Source organism: Halichoeres trimaculatus, unplaced genomic scaffold (genome assembly GCF_033239565.1).
Source record: "Halichoeres trimaculatus isolate MK-OKI-2021-1 unplaced genomic scaffold, fHalTri1.1 fHalTri1_scaffold_24, whole genome shotgun sequence".
NCBI classification, from domain to species: domain Eukaryota; kingdom Metazoa; phylum Chordata; class Actinopteri; order Labriformes; family Labridae; genus Halichoeres; species Halichoeres trimaculatus.
The window spans coordinates 1,363,980-1,382,834 of record NW_027437202.1 but is presented as its reverse complement, the minus strand read 5'-3'; the positions used below and the strand labels follow the sequence as shown (position 1 = coordinate 1,382,834).

The window sequence follows — 18,855 nt, the reverse complement described above, 5'->3', positions numbered from 1 at the left end:
CAGTAATTGAACCTTTAAAAATGAAAAGGCTCAACATGTGTCATGGTTTATTGAAACAAAATTAGCTAGGAAGAGTAAAAATAAAGGGCTCAGTATGGAAGATATCTCCCGTCATGTCCGTCAATTCACGGCATGAGAAATTTATAGAGATGGTGAAAGAGTTGGATAAAAGGAGGACAGGACAACCAAGAACATTCTCCTACTAAGTCCATCCGTACTTCTGGCAGTCAGTCACAGCCACCATTATCAACACTACTTGTGATTGTGGTAATGAGGCAACCTTTCATGCTTCAGGGAAACTGAACCCACATATTGTGAGAATCTGGTTGTCAGAACACTCCCATGTGACCAGGGAACTGCAACAAGTTGTCCAAAGATGACTGTGTGGTGTAGGATCATGTGCAACCCAATCATGGCTCCATTCTTCTTCTACAAGACATCAATTACTGCAAATGTTGATACCTTGACCTTTGCGCTGAATGTGTGGCACCACAACAAGATGACCTTCAACCAACCATCATTCTCCAGATGGTGCACCACCACAAATCAAACATTTCCAGATAGTTGGGTTGGTAGAGATGGCCCCACTCCCCTGGACTTCTTTCTAATGGGTAATGTTAAAGATATCATGTGTGAAACAAAGATTCAAGGCAAAAGCTCATTGGCGCAATTGATGAGGCCATGCAACGGCCAACAAGAAATCGAGAACTGTCTTGATGTACATTTTGTATCTAATGATATCCACACAGAGGTGTATTAAATCAGTTAAAAAAACACTTCAATATCTTCTCCTCATTTGCAACAATTTCCACTTAGTTGTCTGTTATTTATTGAATTTAAAATACACTCTTCCTTGAAGGTTTCCTTATTTGATCAACCTGGGAAGTGCATAGACAACATACTAGATGTTGAAACTGTGAATTCTAAGAAATGTACCTCTTTTATCAACAGAATAGACTATTTCAGGTTCGTTGCCAGCAACGAAACAATGAAAAAATTGTGTAATGTTAAAAAACAACCAACTTTCAACCAGTTTGATTTACTTATCATAAAAAAGGCACTTCGGAAAGGCTGAGTCTTTAAAACATGAAGTTTCACCACTATGTGAGCGACTGGGTATGCAAAAAGATCAACAAAGAATATAGGGAGTTACAACAACCACAGCTCAGAATACTTTTAAAAGATTCAGAGGGAGTTGCTAGGGCCCTAACAGACATGACTCTATAGTGGAATTCACCACATGGGCCCAAAATCCCATCCAAAAACCACTAATACAGGTTAAACTTGCCACATACAACAAGAAAAACCTGAACACCATCCAGAAAACCAAACAGCAATGAGGAATAAGATGTATCTCACAGCACTGAAACTCAATTTCACCCGTGTCTTCTACTCTTTTTCACGCCATGCTACACTGGCTAAGCAGAATGTGACTCAATCATACCTCCCCTCCACCTCAGTAAACAATGACACACCGTGTTATGCAGGAATATTTCCATTTGAGGTCGAAACGCGCGGTAAAAACAGAACAGAGGGACAAACACTCGCCTCTTGCCTCTGGGGTCAACTCCGCTTATGCAACGCACTCATTACAGTAGTGATGTATTAAATCCATATGGTCTGTAGCAGCTATCGCATGAAACAACCAAGGAAATACAACCAAGACTTACACTAACAAGCATTATTAATATTTCATAGACTTCCAGTGGACTCTCTTGGAGTCAAAGGTCATGTGCGAGTTATTGGAAACAGAGTGAATACGGGTGGCCTTGCCACTCTTAGCGGATAAGAAAATATAATGGTTCATATCTTGGGATTACGGATGCCAAACTCAGAGGAGCTGTTTTGTTTTTTTCCCCTCTCCTTGCTCTTTCACATCACATTCTTTCATTTTTAATTAATCTCCAGGTTTAAGCTCGGGAAGTCGCACAAACCAATTAAATACAGCCGGTCCTCTGCCTCGAGTTGCTCATCAACTCACAGCCTCAGATACTCGGCCTGTAAAAGCTGTGTGTGTGTGTGTGTGTGAGTGTGTGTGTGTGTGTGTTCCAACCTCTTGGATGCTTTGAATGGAAAAAAATAAAGGAAATACATGAAAATCCATCCTAGTTGAAATTCCTTGTGCACCATGTAGGGGAGATACCGGCTCCACAAGAGGCAAGGACCAGATATGATCACCCCGAGCAGAGCCTCCAACGTTCTAATCCATCACGCTACATAATTTCCAATGCTGTTGACTAAAGAGCCACGTTCACTGCAGTCTGCATCACGGATGATGCACTGGACGCAGGATTGGTGTTGATTTACTTAATGGCTCCTGGAGAGAATCGAAGTCTTGACCTTTATCAGGGTGGAGAAAAAATGACTGCAGGCCTTACTTAACACACAGTGAGGACTACAGTCTGTCTGGGAATCTGTGGTGTACACTAAATAAGTTACAGCAGCGGTGTGCTCAGACTTATGAAGGGCGAGGGCAAAAGGGAAAAAAGGCACATACAGCATGTTCTCACCACTAAGTAGGGAACTAAGCTTCAGGTGTTCTCAAGGGAACTTCAGATATGTTTATCATGTTTTAACAAGCCAACAGAGCGGCTAAGTTTGTTTTCTTGTAAACAAAAAAATGCACTTCATGAGACATTTTGGCTCCCTAAAGGAAACTTAAATTGAGTTTTGGCTCCTAAAAAAGGCACTTTAGCACATGTGTTGGCTCCAAAGAGGACACTCAAGTGCAGTTTTAGATCCCAAGAAGATATTTCAGTGCACCTTGACTCCCAATAGGCCACTAAAGCACATGTTTTGGCTCCCAAATGGACACAGTAGCATGTATTTTGGCTCCCAAGAGGACACTCTAGCGGGGTGTTGTCTTATAAAAGGGAACTTAAAGGCTTGTTTTGACTCCCAAGAGTGCACATTTCCTGGGTTTGGGCTCCCAGGGGGCACTTAGGCATTTATTTTGGATCAAGAAAGGACATTCTAGCACGTGTTTTAGCTTCACAAATGCACACTTCTGATGCGTTTCGTCTCTCAAGAGTGCTGTTTATCTGTGTTGTGGTTCCAAAGGGGTACTTTGGGATGTGTTTTGTATCCTAAGAGGAAACTTTAGCGCATGTTTTGGTTTCAAAGAGGGCACTCTAGTGCAGTTTCAGCTCACAAGAGGATAATTTATAGCAACCTGACACCCATTAGGGCACTGTAATACATATTTTGGCTCCCAATGGGCACTTTAGCATGTATTTTGGCTTCCAACAGGGCACTTAAGTGTGTGATTCAGCTCCTAAGAGGGCACTCTAGCACGTGGTTTTGGTCGAATGAGGGGTCTTTAGCAGCCCTTGGCTCCCAAGAGGGCATTTTTACTGGGATTTGGCTCCCCAGAGGGCTTTAGTGCATGTTTTGGCTACCATGAGGGCACTATAGCATGCATTTGGGCTCTAAAGGAGACAATTTAGGGAATCTTTTTGCTTCCAAGAAGATACTTCAGCTGCGCCTTTGCCCCCAATAGGGCACACTATCTGGATTTTGGCTCCTAGTGGGCCTTTGGCATGCATTTTGAACCCAGAAAGCACATTTTAACGCATGTTTTGGCTGCAAAGAGGAAGATCTAGTGCATTTTCGCTCCCAAAAGAACATTTTAGCACAACTTGAATCCTAATAGGGCACTGTGGCGCATGTTTTGGCTCCTTATTGGGCACTTTAGCGTGCATTTTGGCTCCCAAGAGGACACTCTAGCAGGGTTTTGGCTCCCAGGGGTACACATTTTGGATTCTAAAGGAACATTTTAGCAAGCGTTTTGGTTTCCAAGAGTGCTGTTTATTTGGGATTTGGTTCCCAAGGGGGCACTTAGGCATGCATTTTGGATCCCAAGAATCCTAAGAGGGCGCTTTTGCCAACAAAACAGGCACCTTGGTGTGTTGTTTTGGCTCCCAAAAGGGCAATTTAATATGTATTTTGTATTAGTTGACTCACGGGGGGGCACTAGTGAGTGAAAGTCTAAAGGTTAGGGAGCGGAAGAGTTCAGAAACCTCCTCATGATTCAATAAATAACAGCAACACGTAGCGCCTTATTAAAATGTAACTCCTGATTAATCTTCATGCTCCAGCACATCACTTTCTGCTGACCCATTTTTACGCCTCCACGCTCCCGATATGGTTCAGAAGTTTGTGAAATTGCTCCGAAAATTAATAACACATCATTATGCATTTAAGGTAACACAATTAAACATCTCCTTATAATCATCCTCCAGTGCTATTAGCCACTCCTGCAGCTCCCTGAAACAGCCAGGGATGCTTTAATTGAGGGAACTTTGAATACAGCTAATGGCGTTTAATGGGTAAGTGGGACAACGAAGACATCACATCTGTCACACTCTGCTTCAAACACAAACCAACGCGAGCCGAGCCTCTCCGTCGTTATGGTAATGCTAGAGGAGTGATACTGTGGCGGGAACGTGCCTGTCGAAAAACGTGGACACACATTTGATGTGAACTGTGTCTGATGGCTGCTTGACAGCTTTCAACTGGCACCCGGCCTCCTCCTGCTTTTTCTCCCATTGTCAGAAGATATCTCGTCTCCTTTTTGACTCAGTGTTGCGAGCTGGCGGCTTCTGGTTGAGGGCTGTGATGGGATTTGGGGAATAACTGCTACTCTAGATTAAGGATGGAGATGAGGATGACTAGTGACTGACAAAACAGACTTCTGGGAGGGCTTAGTTACTATACAGTATCAAGGTCAAGCAGCGGTGTAGGCAAGCCTGGATGCGGTAAGTGGAGCTGTGACAGAGCTTTTACCGCGGTGAACGCCGGGTTAAGGGCCTTGCCTGTGGGCTTTTTTTGGAGGTATGAATCCTCCTGCTTTTATTTGCCGTGAAAAAGCCCAAAAAGAATCATAAATACACCAACTGCTGTTTTATTTGATTTCTTTTGGAAACACCACTTAAGAAATATTAAGCTTTAAGAGAAAGTAACGTAATAAAGTTTCAGGAAAGGAAAGAAATTGCTTTAATATACAGCACCTGCAGAGCTCACACACACACTCAGAGTGTGTAGGAGAATGCCCACTGTATCCCTCCAATGGTTTACATAACTGGAATGATGTGCTTCAGCTCTCCGCCGCTTATCACCACAAGCCACACTTTAATGCCAGGGCCACCTCAAAGAAAATTAAACGCAGCCTCATCCGTTTGATACCCCCCCGAGCACATTTTGTGAGCTTCTATTGGCGCTGAGATATTGTTGAGCAGTTGTGTTTTTTCAAACACTACTCCCAAAGATCCAGACTTTTTCTTTTTTTAATTCTTTTTATTTTTGTCCTCTCTGGTTTCTGTAACAATGCCTCACATTAGCGTTTGACTCTGCACCCCCCAGCCCGCCAAATCAAATCCGTCTGGGTGGGAGAAACAATGAACAATGGGCCGATTATTTCTGTTCTGCTTAATCGAAGTTAAATATTCCAGGAGTTGAAGCAACTTAGAGCAATCCAAAGAAACCAGCAAATCATTTAATTCTGCAACAAGCCTGAATGCACCCCAAATTAGTCCCTGTAAGCTTTCTGCTACGCAACATTGATCTACAGTCCCACTGGCTCGCAGAATATGAAAGCAATTAATAACATATTGGAAAATAAATGACTTTTTCTATTCAAATAAGTATTCTTTAATGTCTGTTCGGCCTTTTCGCTAATGATGCTCTCCAAAGAAGTTGGTAATGAGAAATTTAGAGATGTAGAGGGGTAGGGATGTAAAGACAATGCACTCGAACTATCCTCAAACTGATGCTGGAGTACAGCTTGGACGCAATCCCTCCTCCCATTATAGTAATTGAATTGTTCTTGTTGTAGTCACCAAGTGGCGGGCGGCGATGATGGCTGTGGACGATGTGTCCCTGTGTTACCCTACATTGATGGCGCTTCGATGGATGCAGTTTGGTGGTTGGAGAAAATAAAGAAAATGCAGCACATGCACGCAATGAGACTTCTGTGTTAATTAGGGAAGGAGAATAAGGATGAGTAGGAAAGAGGGTCCATTAAGCTTGATGCAAAGAGACACTGCTTCGTCTATGGGGAACTATTCAAGGTAGCAACTAGGGGTGGGCGATAAAGCCCCAAAATTATATCACAATATTTTAAGGAAATTTGCAATAACAACATTTATGACGATATAGGAAAAAAAACAACTTATTATTAGTGGTTGCTGCTTCTGAATAACAGCATTTTTATTGCACACACAGTATGGACGCCACTTTTGCAAGCATTTGCTAGGCGCCGCCCTGTTGACTATGGCTGCCTTTTGCAGCAGCTCTCTCTTCTTTTTCCATTTCTTGTAATTTTTCCATCTCTTTTTCATAATCTTTGTATTTGAAGTGGATCATTACTTTGAATGGCTCATTTGTTGGTCGTGGACACCAAACTTTTTGTGACTTCAGTGATATTTTTACTACTTTTTTCTCCTGTGTTTGTCTGGAGATCCTACATGTAACCAAGGCTACATTGTTTACATGTGCACTTAGCTGTTAGCAGCCTGTAGCAGCCTGTAGCATGTCAATGCTAACTGGTGCAAGGCCTGATGTCTTCACACAAGGTGAGGAGAAGGAGGTGAGGATGACGTGCTGGTTCTCAGGTGTGAGCTAAGAAGTATGACATGGACCTGTCCTTCCATCCATTGTTATTGGGAATGTAAGATCTATCTCCAATAAGATGGATGAGCTAGCTGTGCTAACCCAGCAACAGAGGGAATACCACAGGGCAGAGTAGCATCATGCTATTCACAGACATGGCTAAAGGAGCTAACACGCCATATTGGAAGAGCTTCACCTGCTGTGAGCAGACAGGATCCAGGAGACAGAGACTGAACAGACTGCTGAAGAAGCTCAGTCCTGGACCCTGTGGAGGTGGAGACTGGCTGACTGGACAATGGTTAACAAGCTGTCATCATCTATTTTCTTATGGACCTTTTTGCACTTTCTATACACTTTCTTGCTTTTGTTTTCTTGATTGCTGCTGTGACTTCAATTTCGTTGTACTTGTTACAATGACAAAAAAGTTCTATTCTATTCTATTCTATTCTATTCATTTACTACTACACACATGCTTGAAATGTTGACATAGTAAGTAAGTCAGATCCAGAGCAAATCTGACGTTTTGGATGTGGAAAAGTTAATCTTGCAGGTGAAAAACTTCATAATTCTATACGGCACAACACATTCTCTCTATAAGGACACCAACAGAAAGGAGAAGGCATGGACTGAAGGAGCTGAAGTTTGGGGAGGGCCAGATGTGTTTAACATACTAACTAATCGCCATGAAAGTACGTTGTCATGGATGGGATTCCTCCACATCCGCCCAAAATCCACGGAACTGTGCTGTGCGGCGCTCACGCTCTATGTGTGAATTAGGGGTAATGCTGATATAGGGTTCAGACGTTCAGTTCGACCATAGAGGCAAAAAATTCCACCAATAATAATGTAGCTTTCATGTCCTCCTCAAGTGTCTTCATAGCCTGGTTGTATTCAGCTGTGTGTTTCAGCTAAGGGTGGTGGTCAGCCCAACCACCTCCTCATCACTGAGGTAGCTCCTCTTTTAGGCACTAAAATATTGCATTGTAATGTATCTGCACTGTACATATTATGAAATAAGAAATTTGTATCGTCAAAAAAATTATCAGTTGAACAATTGACCATGGAGAGATTGTAGAGTTGCATCAGCAAGGTCTTTCACAACGCGCCATCACTGCCAAAGCTGGATGCAGTAAGAGAACCATATTGGATTTCTTCAAAGATCCTGAGAGTTACGGAACAAAACAGTCAAGAGATAGACCTAAAACCATTTTACCAGCCCTGAGAAAAGGATCCGACAAAGGACGATCCTGGACCCAAATGAAGGCCGTTACTGGAGCCGACTGCAGCCCAATAACCATCAGACGCCATCTGAGAGAGAAACGCCTTCAAAGGCCTCATCTCCTTCAACGACACAAACTTGGCAACATGGGACACTGAAAGGTGAAGAAAGTTTGATTCTCTGAGGAGAAAAAATTAAACCTTGACGTCCTGATGGCTTCAACGTTACTGACATGACGAGGAGATCCCACTGGAGACGATCCTTCAATGGACCAATGGAGCTTCAGGTTGGTCAGGGGCGTCAAACGGCGGCTGGTTCTGTGGAGATGTTGCAGGGGGCCTCCTTCATGACTGAGGGCCCTGGTCTGTGTGGGAATGACTGGGTTTCTGGACTTCTTCCACAGGAATCAGCTCACTCTTTGGACCATCCTGATGTTCCCCTGATCTAAATCACTCTTAGAGATCGATGGAGAGGGACATCTTTTTTCAATGTTTGATTTCTATTTTGGAGACAATTTAGCTTTAAATGTTGTTTGCCAACTCAATTTATTTGTGTCTCACTCCCATTTCTTCTTGTTGCATTTTAAAACTCTACTTAGAAACTTTTCAAGATCACACTATGCAAAGTTTAAACTGGTGTGTTTTGGTCATTCAATATTGATCAGTTTGTAGTTTTTTGCCATCTGAAGCCAACATGTCCTTAAGCAATAGGAGTTTTGTCAGAGACTGTATGTATCACACAAACACTGACTACACATCCTTTCTACTCTCTGTCCAGCACGTCCAACCCTTTCATGCTTTGCCACCGCCCTGTGTTGCTCAAATGTGACTGCATGATTCAATACAACCATTGCCAATTTTCAATACATCTAGTTCAAGAGCGAACCCTGAAGTGACTTGTTCTCACCTTATTTTTTTTTCACCTGCAGATTTTCTTTGACGGAATTATGATGCAACCGCCTTGGAAATTAATGCAACTTCACACGCTTCATTTCAAGGTTTAAGCTAAAAGAAAAATGCTGCCAAGACCTGCCAGGGCACTGAGATGTAAATTCATGTTGGGTTTTCCCCTTTTCTTATATTATTACTTGATATTGATTTAGAACTTTGCACCAAACCTTGGCACCTGTTAAATGGCTCGGGGTGTATTGCAGCAGCTGTCATCAGGATTGCACAGTCATAGAAAATGAAAGGAGTTTCTCAGCAAATCTTTCAGGGCAGAAACTGGAAATTGGTTCGAGTCAGTTCTAGAATAACATGGCAGGTTTTCAGATATCAATAAAACACCCACAACTTTGGGTCAAGGTAGACGAACCAATCAGAATTAAAACAACTTTACACTGATTTTTGAATTCACTGATATAAATGATGTTCTTACTCTCCTGAAATGATAAATACATTAATAAGCTAGCAAAAGGCTCCCAGCCTTAATATCTCAAGAATCCTCCTACAACCATTACAATCTGAGAGAGAAGTGGCAGGAAATGAACTGTAATGAGCTAAGGAGGCAAAGAGAAGATGCTTTCGAGAGCAATTACAGTGTGGAAAGTGGAGTGGGAAAGTGATATGGTGAGGAGAAGCTGATGTGAAGACCTTCTTGAAAAGTGAGTGACTCCGCCGACTGAAGCCTCGAGGATCAGTCCACCGCCAGAAAAGCCCAGAGGAGACAGCGGGTCAAGACTGATTGGCTCGTTGGACAGGTCAGCACAGAGAGAGGTTGTGTTAAGTGTCTAGGAGTGGCAGTGGATGCGCTGGTGGAAGGGGGAGGAAAAAAAAATAGGACCACAGGGGTGTGGATGTCCTGGAAGTGCAGGGCAGATTTAGAGTTTTGAATGTGATACAATCAGACCCAGGCTGCCAGGAGGAAGGTAAGGAGCAATTTGGGGGAAGTTAGAGGTGAGACCTGGTCGGATTTTTAGTGGGATGGCTTGAGGGGAAGGAGGGAGTGGGTGAGAAAGAGAAGGGTTGCAAATTGGGATGGAATAAAAGTCCAATACAAACCAGTTTCTAAAAGTATGCCCAGCAGTAGCAGTTAAAGTGTATCAATATTCTCCCCAAACAATTAAGAAAGAAAAGATTTAACAATCAAGTGTCTGACGTCAAAGGCAGGAAACCAGGACGAAGACAATCTGTTCTACAATCAAACCTCAGTGTTACAGCCTCTTTAACTTAAAGACTTAATAAACAAAAGCTCATTAATCCCAAACTTGATCAAACAAAAAGAGCCAGATGTCAAAGGGAACCTAAGCGGAAAGGTGCTGGCCAAGTTGCGCAATGGGCCATTGCACCAGCACCTTTCCTTCAACTACAGCACAACGATGGACTACCAGAGGTCTTCAACCCAAACTAAAACAACATAAACCAGCAATAAAACATACTGGTAAGAAATCAGAAAACCTATGAGGAGGAAAAAGATTTTATGTACCTGACCTCACAGCACAGACCCAACATATACCTCTAAATATACCTTGGAAAACAAACCAACCAACTTATTCAGTTTAAAACAACCACAGCTGTGAACAAAGTGCTGTACAGGTAGGTAAAATAAAAAATATATATAGACACACATAAATGGAAATATATTAAGAACAATTAAGGGTTAGTAGGGGTAAAGTAGCTCAGAGAGGTAAGGCTGGGCCAGGCCATTCAAACATTTAAAAATTAACATAAGAATTAAAAAATTCGAAGACAAGAGCGAGTGCCTCCTTCTCAACAGTAGAATATAAGCACGTTGGGGCAAATGACTCTTTTTTTAAAACAAAGTACCACACCAGATACTCAACCCTAAATTCACAGCTTTACCACAACAAAAACTGCCCAACAATGGCCAGTAGGTGTCAGACAGTTTGCACAAGCCACAACATGAATGCAGAAGTTAAGAGAGGTCAACATAAGCGGTTTTCTAAAAGCTGTAAAAGTGACTCAAACATTGTTTTTTTTAAACTTCAGCTAAGATAAATGTAGCTTTTATGCTAACGTTATTGCATGACTGATTCTTGAGATTACAGGTAATTATTAAAGACACATAAGTCCCACCAAAGAGGCCACAAGGTGAGATCCTGGCAAAGCTTCATTTATCTCAGCTGAAGTTAAAAAGGAAAACATTTTATTTACTTCCAAAACTTCTCTGTGTATGTTGGATTAACCGTCCATTAAAGAACCTCCAAAGTTGACCTGTTCTAACTTCTGTTGTGTTGTGGTGTTTGCATTCATGTGGCTTTTGCGATCAAACACAGTGACGCAGAAGGCCTGCATAGGTCAGGAACTTCTGAGAAAAACAGCTGCTCGCTCTTCAGATTGAACACAGTCAACAGTGTTTTGTTTGTCGTGCACGCCAACCTGAATGTCGAACGCTGGATGAGGAAATCCTCTGGAGCGTTTTTTGGCATTAAAGAACACGCTTTGAGTCAAGAAACTGGATCACAGGGGCAAGGGATTGAGCCCCCGCGAGGCCGCGAGGGTAGGAGGTGAGAGCAAACAACAGTGCTCTCCTTCACGTTCCCTGCTTGGAATGGAAATGAAGCTGGCCTGAAGGCAGCATTACCAGATTCAAAGGTGGTTTGGACGACTTCTGCAGGCAAACAGTGGGGGTCCAAGCAGAAGCTCCTTGGAGATTGTGCAGTGACATATGCTTCATTTTCGCACTTCCACCGCAGAATAAAGATGATGTGCATGGACGTGCGTGCTCTGGTGGAAGAATTTTTGTCTCCAATTATTCTATACTAATTTCATACTTAGCCAGATACACACATTCCCATCGGCTTCGCCTCAAGATAAGCTTTCATGCACTTCCATGTGATTGATAGGAGGTTCTAAAACAGGATACCTGCAGCGGAGATGACGGCGTCCCCGCCATCAAAGCACCCCCTGTTTTCACAGAACAAAAGCAAGATGGCCTCTCACTGGGAATTTCTGCTAAGTTTACCTTTCAGACGGTGTTGCACAGCTGTGGGTCGAAGTAATTATACACTGTTAAGCATGTCCCCCGTGGCTTCCCAGATCATGGGAGAGTGAGAAGCATGTGTGCTCTTGAAGTATCATATTCCTCGGAGAAGCACTCCATTTTTTGCTCTTAATGTTTCATTATTTATTTTTTCCACATCCCGGAGTGGGTTGACTTCAAAGGGCTGCAGCATTCCTCGAGAATCCAGGTTTCGACGTCTAATTAAAGATTCCAGAGGTGTTGCTGCCGGCAAACCATGCCGTATTTTTTGTAAACAATCAATACCTCCCCGCGAGGAGTAGGTACTTCAAAACCCAAACTCAGAAGCTCATCAAGCAGCAGAAACTAGCCTGATGGTGCAAAACATGATGCTTAACATATGCAAAAGTATTTAACAGTGCAGTAAAAGCAAAGTCTACCAATGCGCCGAGATAATAAATGCACAAGCTACATTCATCCAGATGGGATTTGGCCTGTAATCAATCATGATGGTGCTACATTGTTCTTCTACTGTTTGGATTACACATTCAAACAGATGACAGCCAGGGGCATCAATCACTGCCTCCATAAACAGAAGAATGAAAGATCTAAGAACGTATCTGGAGTACAAAGCAGCCGTTGGTTGGTTTATTTATGCTTCGTTCTGTCCCGGGATGCTTTTGTGATTAATATCTTTAATTATGAGTCGTTCACTTTTAATTGGATAACTTTTGGAAGAATATTTGCAGAAAACAATGACAATTATTAAAAATTAATCGAATGTGGAGACGAAAGGAAAACAAGCCAGTTTCAGACAAACTATTTCAGACGATGTGGTGAAAAAATAACCACTGCAGCCTCGCAACCCAGAGGACACAAGAGCAAAAACCACCTCCACAAGGTGATTCTTAAAGGTATAAAACTATCAGGCAGGGTGATATCTTCAGATTCTAATTTTACATTTCTATATCCGATATAGCTCACCTGCACAGAGACAGATTCAGCAATAAAAAAAGAGTTGGTCAGTCAAAGAAAAATAATGCCTCAATAATTTTGGAGATGGTTAGTAAGGTTAAAAAGACACCAGAGAAACATGAGACTCCTTTCCTATTGGTGGAAAGTGCACCACATCAGCCAATCACAAAATTGGTTGCTAGGAGGAGGGGACGTTTTGTAAGTTACTGAGGTAGGAGAGAAACTGCATGCACAAAGTGAGTTTTGATTGGTTTGTGATTTTTAGCTTGTTCTGATTACATCATTAGTGTGTTGGGTAGTTTTTTGCATGTGTGTGAGACCAATGAGGCGTATCATGACAATTATTCTTTGAAATCTTGTTTTGATACCTGACAGTTTTGTGAATAACTGTACAAAAATGCATGGATTTTATGTTTTAATGCAAAAATTTGTACATTGTATTTCTTTTTTCAAATAAACTATTTGTATCTGAATACTAAGTAATCAAAAGAATCAATACATCTGTTTGTGGATTCTACAGTAAAATAAATAAATAAGTTTGTTTGTTTTCCTCCAATGATTCATTTGATTATTATTATTATTATTATTATTATTATTATTATTATTATTATTATTATTATTATTATTATTATTCTAATTTTTTTATTATTATCATAAGTGTTATTATTGTTCAACTTGTTTTTTTTTTGCTATTTCAAGTCCAGTGTGTTAACACATCAAAATAAATGAATTATTATTATTATTAATAATAATAATAATAATAATAATAATAATGATAATAATAATAATAATAATATTCCTCCTGAAAATACCAAAGGTCAAAGCCAGACACCAGCAGATTGCTCTGTTAATTGCAAAAGCCAACACAAACATCTATCATTGCATCCTTTAGGCCCTCAAGAGCAGGTAATTCACAGCAGATCCAAAAAGAACTTCAGGCCTACCACTTAAATTCACATGCCTCATAAAAATGTACAAATCTGACTCTTCTGCATGTTTACCCATGAATGACCTTCCCTCTAAAATCTGAATACAAACACCTGAGTGATAAAAAAGAAGCATTTCCTCAGCCTTACACAACGTTTAACCTCAAAAGCCACCACAAATAACGTGAGTCATACTTTTATTAAGAACCACTCAAAAAAAAAAAACATAGTCGCTGGTGTTGAGTCACCTGTCTGTTTCTCAAAAGGACAAGGTTGGACACACAAGCACACATTCCCAGGGCCAAAAAGGAGAGGCAGAGGAAAAAGAGTCTGGAGGTTGAATCATCAGACTTGGTGGAATTTGAGCAGCTGCATAGAAAGAGGCGAGCAACACATTGTTAAGGAGATTAGTGGAATAGTCAGAGGAGAGAATCCTTTTTACTTTAATCCCATATGGGTTTGAATGGAAGGAAGAAGACCCTGTTTGCACATTTTGCAACCAAGGAAACAGGCAGTTTGGTAGTGGGAAAAGCTGCAGACTCAATCTGCTGCAAACAGGGGGGAAAAGAAGTGTTTGATTTGGTTTTCAGACTCTTTCCATCCTGGTATCAGAGCCTACACATTCAGATGATGACTCATAACTTCAAATTAGGTTGGCAGAGCCACACACAGTCAACCTCTAACATAATCAGAACAATGCAGAGGCGCAAATTTGGTAAGTGTTGTGATCGGAACAGGCCTACACCTCCAAGGAGGAGGACCAGAAAACCCTCACTTGCCAAGTAACTTCTTTTTGTTTAGATGAACAGAGCTCTGCGACGCTGAGCAGAGGAGAGGAGTTTAAACAGAGTGTGTGTCAGGGTGTGAGGAAAGAACAACTTCTGCTCTACCTTTTTCCTGATGGGGTCCATGTGGGAGGTCCACTTCAGATCCCAGGAGATAGTGGATCCCAGGAACTGGAAAGTGTCCACGGTAGATAGATGTGTTGTTGGGGATGGTGGAGGTCTCCTGAAGTCAGCTCCACGGTCTTAGGAAGGAGAAAAGAGCAGCAGCTGTAGAGTTTAAGATGGAAAACTTGGCTGCCATGATTTGTGACCTTATGTGTGTCAGTAACAAAGACAGAGTGGAATCCACGCTGTAGTTAGAAGGCCCATTAGTCAGAAAACCAGAAGGCCCTTTGGTACAAAGACACATAAGCTTAAAGGCTCATCACAAAAAAACCCCAAAAAAACAGAAGGCCCACTGGTCAGAAAACCAGAAGGCCTGTTAGCCCAAATATCAGAAGCCCCTGAAGTCAGCAAATTGGCAGGCCTGTTCATCAAAAAATCATAAAACATGTTGGTCAGAAGGTCTGCTGGTCAGAAAGCCTGTAAGTAAAAAAAAAAACATAAGGCTTGTAAGTCAGAAGGTCTGTTAGTCAGAAAATCAAAAGGCCAGTTAGTCAGAAAGCCTGTAAGTAAAAAAAACAAAACATAAGGCTTGTAAGTCAGAAGGTCTGTTAGTCAGAAAATCAGAAGGCCTGTTAGTCAAAATATTCAGAAGGCTTGTCAGTCAGAAGGCCCATTAGTCAGAAAATCAGAATGCTCTTTGACACATACGCTTGAAGGCCTGTCACAAAAAAAAAAAAAAACAAAACAAAACAAAAAAAAAAACACAGAAGGCCCACTGGTCAGAAACCAGAAGGCCTGTTCGCCTGAATTTCAGAAGGCCCTAAACTCAGAAAATCAGCCGACCTGTTAGCCCAAAAATCAGAGGGCCCTGTAGGTAAAAAACAAAACAAAACATAAGGCTTGTAAGTCAGAAGGCCTGTTGGTCAAATAATCAGAGGGCCCTTGGGTCTGAAGGCCAGATAGTCAGGGGGCCGGTTATCCAGAAAATCACAGGTCCCATTAGTCAGAAGGTCTGCTGGTCAGACAATTGGAAGGCCCGATTCTAAGACCGGCCATTAGTCAGAAGGCTTACTAGCCAGAAAATTGTAGGGCCTCTAGGTCAGAAAATCAGAAGGCCAGTTAGTCAAAAAGCCTGTAAGTGAAAAAAACCCATAAGGCTTGTAAGTCAGAAGGTCTGTTAGTCAGAAAACCAGAAGGCCTGTTAGTCAAAATATTCAGAAGGCTTGTCAGTCAGACGGCCCATTAGTCAGAAAACCAGAAGGCCCTTTGGTACAAAGACACATAAGCTTAAAGGCCCGTCACAATAAAAACCCAAAACAAAACAGAAGGCCCACTGGTTAGAAACCAGAAGGCCTGTTGGCCCAAATATCAGAAGGCCCTGAAGTCAGAAAATTGGCATGCCTGTTCATCAAAAAATCATAAAGCATGTTGGTCAGAAGGCCTGTTAGTCAGAAAGCCTGTAAGTAAAAAAAAATACATAAGGCTTTTAAGTCAGAAGGCCTGTCAGTCAAATAATCAGAGGTCCCTTGAGTCTGAAAGCCAGTTAGTCAGGGGGCCAGTTATCTAGAAAATCACAGGTCCCATTAGTCAGAAGGTCTGCTGGTCAGATAATCGTAGGGCCTCTAAGTCAGAAAATCAGAAGACCTCTTAGTCAGATAATTATAACAATGATAAGTCAGAAGACCTGCTAGTCAGAAAATTTGAGGTCAGAATCAGATTTTTTTGTCATTTATTTGAAATTCCTTAATCAAAACTAATTTCCTGACTAATGGGCCTTCTGACTGATGGGTCTTCTGACATTGAGTTGAGCTCCAGGCTGAGCTCACAGTACGTTAATGAGAGAGTGAAATCACAGGTGTCTGTGCTGCAGAGTCTCAAAGCTGAGGCAGTTTCACTTTTGAACATGCTGATATTGAGTGATCTGGTTGGAAAAAAAAAGCAGGTTTTTTATTATGCAGCTGAAACCCAAAGTCATGCTGTCAAACTACGTGCCATTTAGCACGCCTTCAGGCGCAGAGGAGGGAGTAATCAGCCAAATGATCCTGCTCGTGTTTGAGTGTGAAGGGGAAACCTGAATACTCTGCACCCACCAGGGCACATGAGTCAGCACGTCTTTCCCGAGTGAGGGGAGTGGGGGGAACCACATCCAATTTTTTTTTCTCCCTGAGTCAGAAAAGCTATCCAGAAACCAGAGTGTGTTGACTTCACCGCTGCACTGTCAAAAGCAGCTATCATCAAGGTTAAAAACAAAAACTAATCCTCCTGATTCATGCTCTCTGTTATTAACGGGGAGCTCAAACAACAAGCACAGAGCAAACGTCACAGATGTGTGCTGACAACAGTTAACAATCTGAGGGATCTAAAACCCCACCTGAACGTAAATATTACAAAAGCATCAGAATAATATTTAAAGAGAACATAAAAACATGTTCATATGACACAGCAACGGTGCATTTAAGCAGCACTGCGCAAGAGTAAACAAACAGAAGTGATTCTTTTCTGCAGCTCTTGTCTGGCTGCTCCTGTCTTCCTCTATACCTGCGTCACTGACGTCAAATGTCACCTGACGACGCTTTGTGAACATAACTGCAGAGGATAACGTCCGTCACACGCTCAAACATTACAGGAAGGAGACAATATTAACTGCGTTGAAGCTACATAGCATACTCACGGTGTGCTAACAGGCGCGCCTCGTGCCAGTCTTCGTGTACCAACACCTTGCTGCGTCACCAGTCTTCACCTGCAGAAATTCGATAAAATCCGTTTAATTTATGTTTTGTTTGCTCTTTAAGCGGTATTTTTTGCCAAAAATAACAGTGAATACCTGTGTCACTGGCATTTTCCACATGCGTCGCTGCTACCGTCTGTTTACATCTGTGAGTACAGGCGTTGATTGACGCATCCACGCGCACCTGGGATCCGTTTCACTCCTAAAAAAAAGCTTACGAATTTACAATAAGTTTTGTTTTTGTTTTTTTTTTTTAATTATTTTAAGGTAATAGAAATACAAACGCTTTATGTATTTTTAAAAATATGCATAGAGAGAGCTATACCTAATTAATTTGCTCTCTTTCTGATATGATGACGTATTAAGAGTTACGTCAGGCGTCAAGTAGGAATTAGCATAGGGCGCCATGTCCCCGCCTCCCCGTCGTCTGCGTCTACGAGGATGAAAAGGCACAATAAAATAACAAAAACACTTTCTTTTTCAATCCTGAAAAATAAATATAATTGTTAAAAAAAAGAACCAAACTTTACGCGTTTTTGATTCTATTTTAATAAAGAAATAATAAAATAAATAAAGAATTAATGACAATACGATTTTACAAATAATTCAATATTTTCCTGATTCCAAGCAGCCAATAGCAACCCAAGCTGGTGTGGTGGTGTTGTTATCGCTGCAGTTGTTTTTTTGTTTTTGTTTATTTATAATATTATTATGTTTATTTGTTGTTGTTGTTGTTGTTGTTTGTTTTCTTCGTGTTCGTTTCTGTATATTTTTGTGTTTTCTAATTTTATTTCAGTTTTTGTCATTGTAGTTGTTAGTTTTTTCTGTTTAGTTTTTTGCTTTTTTGTTTTGTTTTGTTCTTTATTCATTTGTTTTTGTATTTTTGTATTCATTTATTTTATTTTTGTAATTATCTATACATGTATCTATTTATGTATGTATTTATTTATTTATTTATTAAGTCATTTTGTAAGTTTGTTTTAATTTTTTATTTATTTTTATGTTGTTACCATTTCTTGGATTGATTTTTAGCTTGATTTGCTTGGACAACAAACTCCTTGTCCCATGATGTTGCTGTAACTTGTCTCTAAGTTGATTATTTGAGGTACAGCATCTCCATACAACTGCTAAACATATGTCACAAGTGAGTATTTCACGTTTCATTTGTTTTTATTTCATTATGATAAAAAAAGAATTCAGCAATAAATGAGAACACATTTAAATCTGACACAAAAAGAGAAAAGATTATTTTCACTGTCAGGTTTGTCAGAACCACAACATACTGTTTCAGATTTGTCCGGACTCTTTATGTACCACATAAATTATTCAGCACAGCCTCCAGTAGAAATCATTTTAACATTAACCATAATGCTGACCACACAATCCTCTCTCCCTCTGTGCGTGGAGAAACTTCTCTTCCCGGTTTTCTCTCGCACACTGACACTGGTTAAAGTTGCTCCCCGTCATGACACTGAGAGTTGAAGTTTTCACTTGGAAAGTAGCTTAGAGGGAATTTGGATGCTTTTATTGATCTCATCCATGAATATTTGCAGTTTTAAAACTGCAGTTTGCCACTTTTACACACGC

General features: G+C 41.1%; 1 long non-coding RNA gene across 1 annotated transcript in view; it reads right to left on the bottom strand.

The window, feature by feature from the left end:
- Positions 1 to 14,671, bottom strand: part of LOC141786195 (uncharacterized) — a 137,622-nt gene extending 122,951 nt beyond the window's left edge. The window contains exon 1 of the long non-coding RNA XR_012597641.1: positions 14,541 to 14,671. This is a non-coding gene — a long non-coding RNA (uncharacterized LOC141786195). The remainder of the gene's footprint in view (positions 1 to 14,540) is intronic.
- Between the last annotated feature and the right edge of the window lie 4,184 nt (positions 14,672 to 18,855).